The following is a 9,960-nucleotide window of genomic DNA, read 5'->3' on the forward strand; positions in this document are numbered from 1 at the left end:
AAAGACTGAATGAAGAATGAATGGGGTTGAAAGAAAGAGGTTCTGACATTGAATGCATGTGATTTAATGTTTCAGTATAGCTGGTCACACCAGATGCTGTAAGGTATGAGAAGAACATAACTACAGCCTCTACAAACAAATACTGCTCTGGATTTAAATGCATTACGTAGGCACATCTTTGCACACATACAGCTTCACCAGGCCTGATTCCTCACGTTCCCAAGTTGTAAATGCTGTAGCTGCACTGATATAAAGAAAGTATCAACGTAAAGCAGAACCAAACCTGCAACGTTCATTTTATAAATGTATTTCTTTTTGCTTGCTTTGAAAGCAAAGCAGTCCTGTCAGGCTACCATCTCAGGTCACAGAAGTTAAATAAACAGGAGGTGAACAGGTTCAGATCTGTGGACAGTCTGTGGTCGCCATCTGGTGGCTCAGCATGAAAAGTACAGGAAAATAAGGAAGTATTAATTATATCTTTCTTACCAGCGTTTTTAAAGATTGTGTTGTCACCATTTTCTCTTCCATCAGGGTTAGGAACATGAATAAGTTATTCCAAGACCCATTACTTACACATGCAACTTCTCAGGAACGTAGTTATTCTCTTTTACCTTTGGCTTCCATGGATCTTACCCTCATTTTCCCTCATGTAGCTTCTTCCCTGCAAACCAGCTCTAAAAAGACTTAAAAGTAGTTGCACGAAAACAAACAAGATTCTCACACGGTCCCCATCATCTGCTAGGACACCAGCCCTACAGACATTGCAACCCCCATACCACCACATCACTATATCCTGTAGAGGCTTTGTACCAACCAGTGGTGGTCATTGACTGTGAGATTCAGGGCGATAGGTGGCCAAGAGCATAAGAAGGACTGATGACCTGGGCATTGCGAGGAAGGCTAGTGTCCAAGGTTTGGTGCTAGCCAGGATGCAATCCCATGAAACCTTCTGTAGGAGGGCTTGCTCATTTTCATTTTCCTATCAAAAGCACTGCAAAATAAGGCTGTTTCATTTGTATTTTCAAAACATCAACACAAAGGCTTTCCATTCATTCTCCCCAGCTTCCCTATTTCTATGCTGTCTTTTCAAATAACTTTGGCTTGTTCCAGCAGAAGAACAAGTTGCTATTGGCAACCTTTCTTTTTATAACCCCCTGTGCAGCACAGTCTGAGGGAGTCACCCTGTGGGTTTGGAGCAGAGAACACAATTTCTCCAAGGACTAAATGAAATGCAATAGTAAGTCAGGCCATCTTTATTTAAGCTCTTCATGTGAGGACGGAATGATTACACCTTCTGGTAAAATACTAAGGTATAAACACTTTAATCCAGTACTTGTTCTACAGGGATGGATACAGTGCCATATTTCACAGGCACCCCTGTGAAACAGGCATAGCACCAGTCCCAGCAGTGTGCCCTGGTGGCCAAGAGGGCCAATGTGCATTAAAAGGAGCATGGTGTGCATTAAAAGGAGCATGGCCAACAGGTCAAGAGAGGTGATCCTCCCCCTCTACTCTGCCCTGGTCAGGCCTCACCTGGAATACTGTGTCCAGTTCTGAGCACAGTACAAAAAAGACAGGGATCTCCTGGAAAGAGCCCCATGGAGGGTCACAAAGGTGATACGGGGCCTGTAACATCTTCCCTATGAGGAAAGGCTGTCTTCAGCCTCAAGAAAAGAAGACTGAGAGAGAATCTTATCAATGTTTACAATCATCTTAAGTGTGGGAGACAGGGGGATTTGGCCAACCTCTTTTCAGTGTCTTGTGGGGACAGGACAAGGGGTAATGGCCACAAGATGGAGCACAGGAAGTTCCACACCAACATGCAAAAGGACTTCTTCACGGTGAGGGCGATGGAACACTGGAACAGTCTGCCAAGGCAGGTTGTGGAGTCTCCTTCTCTGGAGATATTCAAATCCCATCTGGATGCCTCCCTGGGCAACCTGCTCTAGGAAACCTGCTTTGGCAGGGGGGTTGGACCTGATGATCTCTTGAGGTCCCTTCCAACCCCTACAATTCTGTGATTCTGTGATCTGAGGCTGCAGATGCTTATATAACACTAACTAATAACACCATATATGAGATATCAGATACTTGTACAGAAAACTATTGTAAACTTATTCAGCTGACCATATTTACAGGTTTGGATGCAGAATGCAGCCAAACTTAGGATCTCCTTCTTAGCATCCAAGAAAGACCCTGAAGGTTTTCATCAATGGGCTTGTTTTAGTAGTCTTTCAGTAACAAAAACTAAAGTCTATATCAGTTTAACTATCAAATTGCTTAAAGGAAATAACCCAAGTTAAATGGCATTACACTAAATGCTTTCACAGAGCTAAATGCTGTGTTGCCAGTAGTATCTGCACACACATTCAACTGACCCCCCCACACCAATCGCTGTGCATCCTTGCACTTCATCCTTCCACAAAGGTGCAGGGAGCATTCTTGGCTTGCACCTCATACATAGTGAGATCTTTTCCAAGGATAACAATATTCAGCAAAGGAAATAAACACAAATAAACAATAGACATGAATGGGACCTGCCCTCTCACACCCACTATTCAAATGCAAAGACAAAATAACAGTAGACATGGCAGGTGTCCTCAGAGCCACCAATTTCATTGACCTCATATTTGATGGTTGAAAGGCAGATGGTGATTTTAACTGAACCACAGCAGTGCCAGACCTTCATTCAGTCAATTTAAATTAGTGCTTGTTTCAAGCTTTGCTCGAGTGATGCATTCTCAGCACAAAAATGTTCAGCAGAAGGTGGCCTTCCTTTTACTGAGGGGTAGGCCAGCTAACGTGACTGAATTCTTTAAGAGATTTTTTTTTTTTCTTCAGACAATATCAAAATCACTGATTGAACACACAGAAACAGATGTTAGCACTTCCTTTTCACATCGAGTCTCAGAGAACCAATGACTTCTATTTAGAGGTCAGGGCAGGAGAAAACATTTTTCCCCTTACACTGCAGGACTTTCACAAGAGTTATTTTAAAGAGTTGTTTATTTCTTGTCTTGCCTTTCTTCAACTTCTGTTTCTAATCTGAACTCTGGCCTTTCCTCCTATTTTTTCTGCAGCTGTATATCTTTTTATTGCCCTCTCAATTGCTTTTTTTTATCAGGAGGTTGTGTGTAGTTCAATTTGCCCTTCACATAGTGATCACTGAAAGTCCAGGAGTCTGATTTGCTTGTGTATCATTCCCATTTCATACCAGCACAGTTTCTTTTTGAAGTGACCAGAGAATAAGACCGTTGAGATTCAGGCCTACGCTACCAATTTGTATGCAGCACTGAACGTCAGTGAAGTATTTAGATGTCTGTTTGGAGGAGAAGCTTATTTGAGCCACTGGGATACTTTTCAAAGAAAGACATCACTTGAAATATGCAGAGAAAGGGAAAAAAAAAAAAAAAAAACTCCCTACTTTTTGCTGACAGCAGAAATCATGATCGTGGAAGTGGAACTTTCCCTGATAGCATTTTTTTCTGCATGCACACAGTGTACAACTACCTCCATCAAAACAACTTGTTTTTGCAGTACCAGCACTTGCAAAGACCAAGTAGCTAGATCATCATCTCAAAGTCAAGTGTAGACTTAAGGAAAACTACAGGCTTTGGGTTGAGGGGAGTTACTGTAGTCTTGTGGTCAGGATACAGGGCTGGGAAACCAGAGACCTTCCTGCCTAATACAGCGACCTCAGGCAAGTCAGAAAAACACTGTACGTCAGATTCAGTGAAGGCTAAAAGAAGCACCCTGCTTCAAACTAACCAGGAGAAATGGTGTTATCTGCAGCCACATAGTCTATTTTTTTTTTTCCTGAACAACGAGGTCCTAAAAGGAAACAAAATAAGGTAATATCTCCAATCACAGAATAATCCAGAATAGGACAAAAATTGAAACAGACATTGCAAACTTCTGGAGCAAATATTACGTCTTATGTCTGACCACAAAAGATACCACTGGGAATTATTAGCCTCTTATTTCTGAGATGAAATTCAGAACAGGAAACTATTAAAAAAATAAGCTTCATACTTTGCATTACGATGTAATCACACAACAAACAAAAATGTCCAGAACAGTGGTGCCTATTTTTAACTTGTTTTTAAAATTTAAAGCCACCGTGCCTTGTTCATCAACAGAACTGAAATGGTTCCCTGCCTCTGACTACATACACCAAATCTCTTCCAGCTGCAACAGAAGATCAGAAAGAATAAACAGCTAGGAACAGACAAAATTGCCAAAGCACATATAACAGTGATAATCACAGCAACATGACTACTTGTAAAATTCAAAGAATACGTATTGGGTAGCTATGACTCACCATCAGTAGAGAGGGCTATTTAAAAGGCAGTACAATACAAGTCTGTGTAGATAAGCACATTTAAATAAATAAATAAATAAATAAATAAATAAATAATCTTATCCTTCACTCCTGTAACATGTAAAAACTAGAATACCAACAGCCTTTGGAGCACTCCCGTGCAGCTATAAGGAAATCTCATCCTGAAACAGTTGTAACATAACTAAGTTGCTGTTTATTGATTTCTCAGTCCAGAAAAGAACATATTTTGGTACCAGCTATGCTCTAAAAACAGAGGATTTCCATGTGTACATCTTTAGCCCTCCTCCATTCTCTGTTTTCCACATCAGCATCCCATTCTGTGCCAGTGAGGCTAGAAGAATCACCTGAAGAACCTGTGCTTGCTGCACATGAAAGATCAATGTCCTGGGAAGTCAAAGAGCTGAAAATATCCACAGAATAAACTGCTTCTCTGTAAGAACTCATTCTCAATCCATAGCAAGATTCAAGGCACTTCAGCCTTCGTAAGTGAATTCTGAATTAATTACAAGCCATTTGTGCTATCATGGTGACATCAACACAAGCAAGTTTGAGCTGATTTAACATCTTGCTGCCACATAAGAGGCAGATATCCCCCACATCACCTTGTGCCAGGGCTGCAGCTTGTCCAGCTCCTTCATGGGTCAATCCAATGGCATGTCAAGGGAGGGGATTGTCCCCCTCCTTCTGCTCTCGTGAAACCCTGACTGGAGCCCTGCATTCAGCTCTGGGGCCCCCAGCACAAGAAGGATATGGAAGTATTAGAAAGAGTCCAGAGGAGAACCATGAGCATGATCAAAGAGCTGGAGCACCTCTCCTGCGAAGACCGGCTGAGGGTGTTGGGGTTGTTCAGCCTGGAGAAGAGAAGACTCCGGGGAGACCTTACAGCAGCCTGCCAGTACCTAAAGGGGGCTACAGGACAGCTGGGGAGGGACTCTTTGTCAGGGCGTGCAGTGATAGGACAAGGGGTAATGGTTTTAAACTAAAAGAGGGGAGAGTGAGGTTAGATATTTGGAAGAAACTACTCATAGGGTAAGGCCCTGGCACAGGCTGCCCAGAGAAGCTGTGGATGCCCCATCCCTGGAGGTGTTCAAGGCCAGGCTGGATGGGGCTTTGAGCAACCTGGTCTGGTGGGAGGTGTCTCTGCCCATGGCAGGGGGTTGGAACTGGATGGGCTTTAAGGTCCCTTCCAGCCCAAACCATTCTGTGATTATAATGCAGCAGCAAACTGAATACTGATGAAACCTAATGAAATATGCAGCCCATTGAGCACCACAAGTAGGAGAGAAGTGACTTGTGAAGCCAAGAGCAGAAGTAAACAGCAAAAGCTCCTTTGTTTGGTATGCCAAGCTATTAAAGAAGTTCAGCATCTTTCATAACTTTATCCTTCTGCACCTTGCAACACTGTGTCTGGGATAAACTGTTACCATATTAAGAAAGCTTAAGTTTTGTCTCAGATAGGTGTATGTGGCACCTTGCAGAATGGGACATTTCAGAAGCCCTGTAGTGAAGATCAAAAGCAGCATGTAAAAGCAGCATGTAAAAGTTTTCATCCATACAAATCCTGTTGCATATACAACCAGAAAAGTATATAGAAGGAAAGAAAACACAAGTTTTAAACCTAGGTATTATTTCTGTGCCTTGTATCAGTAAAAAGTAAGAAACTGGTATTTTGAATGGTTTAAAAAGCTAGAATAAATTGTAAGAAAAGTTTTCTAAGTGAAATAGAAAACAAATTTCAAGGTTTCATTTTCTTCTCTTCTATTGACACTTTACAACAATACACCTCATTTAGTTCACTCATGAAACATTTAATAATAAGTTCTATCAGAAACACTTCAGATTTAATTAGTGAGTGGTTCTATAGCATAATAGAGACTTGGAACTCATGAATTTCTTCACTTTTTCAAAATAAATTAAACCTACGGAGCCCTCAGGAGCTAGGCAAGTCTTTTCATTTCACTGCCTGTATGGCAAATACATAACAGTGAAACACAGATATTTAATATTTACAAAGCAGACAGCATAATAATCCACAAGCAACTCTCCCTTAAAATTACAGAAAGAAAAAAAAAAAAGTTGAAAAGAAACCCATGAGGTCAATTTGGACCAAACGCCTGCTGAAAGCTGGACTAACTTCATGGTTATATCAGGTCACAAGGGCTTTGTACAGACATTGTGAAAAGTTCCAAGAAATTTTGAGCTCCATCTTTTGCTAGCCTGTTCCTATGCTTATGCACTCCCATGTTGAAGGGGATGCAACTATAAGACTTCTTCCAGTTATTTAAAAAAAGGCTTCCTTATTTTTCTTGTCTTGAGCGAGCAGTCAGTTGCAGACAGACAGCATGAGGTCCCTCTTGCTGGCTTCCCTTCTAATCCTGACACATAAACCTGTCATCAGCTCCACAGCAGACCTGTGTACTTGAGCATCTGCTTTAAATCCTCTCTCTCACAGTTGAAACTGCAACAAAGACTAGCAACCGTTATCTCTAAATAACTCACCTTTATTTGATAAGCTACAAAAGTTGTCCTCAGACACTAGAGCAACTTGTACCTCCACTCAAAACAGACTGTTCCTCCAGTGGGTCATAAGGGGAGTAACTGTTGTCTCCTTAGCCTTATGCTATAACTAAAACAGTTTGGAACTTCCTGTCTTAATCACCGACCAGACTAGCTTTGTGACTCAGAGGAATGAAAGGCTACTGCAAAAACTGCCACTGACAGGCCTTCTTCCCACCCAACCCCAACTCAAAAACCTGAGTCAATTCCCAGAATGCTCACTCCATCTAGTAGGGACATCAAGAACCCTGCCCACAAGTATGCAAAAGCTTTATTTGTTGTAAATTAATGTGACTACGTTTGCACATGCTGAAGGACTAACAGAGAATAAGGTAGTAAGCCTGCAGGTATATCAAAAGGAAGTATCACAGAAGTTGATCTATCTGTATCTGAACAGCACCTTAACATACAACCAGGTTTCTCATCACACAGCAAGTACAGTTCCTACATAAAATAGTCACATGAAACTCATTTCAGTTGGACCTAAGGAAAGCCGTGTCATGCTAAATGGCATGTAAAAGGACAATCTTACTCAAAACATCATCTGATATGCACCTCAAATAAGAGTTTGTTTCCTCAGTTGAATGAATCAGAAAAAAAAAATTAAAAAAAAATCATACTTCCACAGATTCCTCACAGTTCAGAGAGAAGGAAAAACAGCAACAAACAAACAAACAAACAACCTCTTAGTATCTTTAGTAAAAATATTCCACTAAAACATGGAGAAAGGAGAGGGAATAACTTTTCCTACTTTTTGGTTTATTTAGTATTTTTGTTTTAGTGAAATGTTTTGCCTGCAAAGTAAGCTATATAATTCTGTATAGGAACAAACATAATATTTTATGAATTTATCACAGCTACAAAGAAGAAGAAGAAGAAGAAGAAGAAGAAGAAGAAGAAGAAGAAGAAGAAGAAGAAGAAGAAGAAGAAGAAGAAGAAGAAGAAGAAGAAGAAGAAGAAGAAGAAGAAGAAGAAGAAGAAGAAGAAGAAGAAGAAGAAGAAGAAGAAGAAGAAGAAGAAGAAGAAGAAGAAGAAGAAGAAGAAGAAGAAGAAGAAGAAAAGAGCTCTTCCACTGCTCTTTGGCTGCTGCTGTTGTGTATTTAAGAATCTTAATGTCTTGTCCAAGCTCAGACACACCAAAGGCTATGCATAAAATGGCTGAAAGCAGTAATTCAGAGCTTCTAATTGCGGTGAACTTCTCAACTAGTTGAAGAATGCTGAACAGCACCAAACTTTTCACAAAATCTCAGTTTCCTCTGTGTTACTTTTTGCTTGAATAAATGCAAACAGAACCCACTGACGTTAAATCCCTCTGGAGTATTAATCTAAAGATAAAACTTTTTTTGTGTGTGTGTGTGTGCTCAGTACCTAGTCCCACGGTGCTTCATTAACTCCATTTCCAAGTCCTTCAACCAGAAATTAGCTGATCAAGGATTCTAAGTTCCTAGGCCAAAAGGTGCACTGGCCATATAGCCTTTTTCAGGAACACCAGAAAATGTGTCCATTCTTTAGCCCACTTCACTTAAACAGAGCATTGATTTCAGCTTACATTAATGAGTAGAGGCAGAGCAGTGAACATGGGCACATTATGCTGCTCCAGGTACAGAACGGTGAGGTATGCTGCTGCACAGGGATACCAACTTCCACTGTGGTCTTTTACAATCTCACATTCCTTATAAATTGTAGGGGAGAGCTAAGGCATTGCAGACTGGTATCTGCAACAGCCTGAATGCTGAAGGTAACTTAGCAGACATCTGGGTTTGACATGACAGTGTGGCAGAGCACTCTGCTTAGACTGTTAGCTGGATCATTAAAAGCAGGGCTATCTCACAGTGAGGCCAGACTGTGTAGGATGGTACACAGCAGAAGACAGGACTACTACCAAAAATGCCGCTGTTGTTGTTTTAATATCCGTCTTTGGTCAGATATTTTGAGGTTCTTTTTTTTTTGTCTTAAAAAATTTCAAATCATGCTACTGCCATGTCACTGGTGTATTGCACTTTGCTAATAAGGAAGCACCAACACTTCTTCAGGGCTCATCTAGTGGTCTTGTATTATGACTTTCTAGTGTGATGAGCTCTGCAGTTGAAGTCAGTCAAAGTCCAATGCCTGGAATTCATCCTAGGTTTAGGTTTTGTCTGTATCAGCAAGACGTGCGGTGCAATAGGAGTAGACTTGTCAATTAACTATGTGTTTACTACATATAGACTTGGATTTCACTGTTGAGTTTTACAGCTGGAAATGTGTCTTAAGCATGCATTGCTTCCTCAGCTGGCATTGGAGCAAGGGTTCTGAGCACGAAAATCTGTAAAGAGCCCGGGAGGTCATCCCTACATGACAAATTCCTCTCTGCTCATCGACCTAAAGGTATCGCTTCCTCTCAAACATGAGATCAAATTGAAATGGAGAACCAAACCAAAATGAATGGAGAGATTTTTCCAAAACCATGCAGTTGAGATTTTAAGACGTGGAAAAAGACTCAAGCAAAGTTAAGCATGTAGGAAGCCAGAGGCCAGTCTCCAAGCCAGGAGCTGGCAGTCCCAGGTGAAACACACACTCAATTAGGGGTTGAACCTCAGTAAAATGGAAATCCAGAGCGCTGAGACATCAAGCAGTCAGTCTTCCTCCTGGTAAATGAATTCACAGGTGCGTCTGTGTTTCGGAATAGAGCATTTCAGAGTCTTGGGAATTGGGGTACACTCCTCGAGAAAATAAATGTGTTAAAGTAATGGTTTTTACTTTTTCCCCCCTTGTTTGGTCTTCACTCTTCCACGTATCCTGTAGGGGATGGCACAGCCCTGTGTGGAACAGCCACAGTGAACCAGGTGTGGAAATCATTGCTTCACCTCCTGATGGCATTTGAAACGTGGGGTGCCAGGATATCTAGGAGAGTGGATAGAAGGGGAAAGCAAGGGAGAACTGGCCACGTCCAGGCGGACAGCGAGACCTCGGGACAGGCTCTGGGCGGGCTGAGGTCCCGATCTCGGAGTGAAAGCCCCTCACGGGTGGCACAAGGCCCTGCGTGAGGCACCGGGGCAGACATTAGCACCGGGGACCCGCCG

The sequence above is a fragment of the Aythya marila genome (assembly GCF_965140915.1).
Source record: "Aythya marila genome assembly, chromosome: 1".
NCBI lineage: Eukaryota > Metazoa > Chordata > Aves > Anseriformes > Anatidae > Aythya > Aythya marila.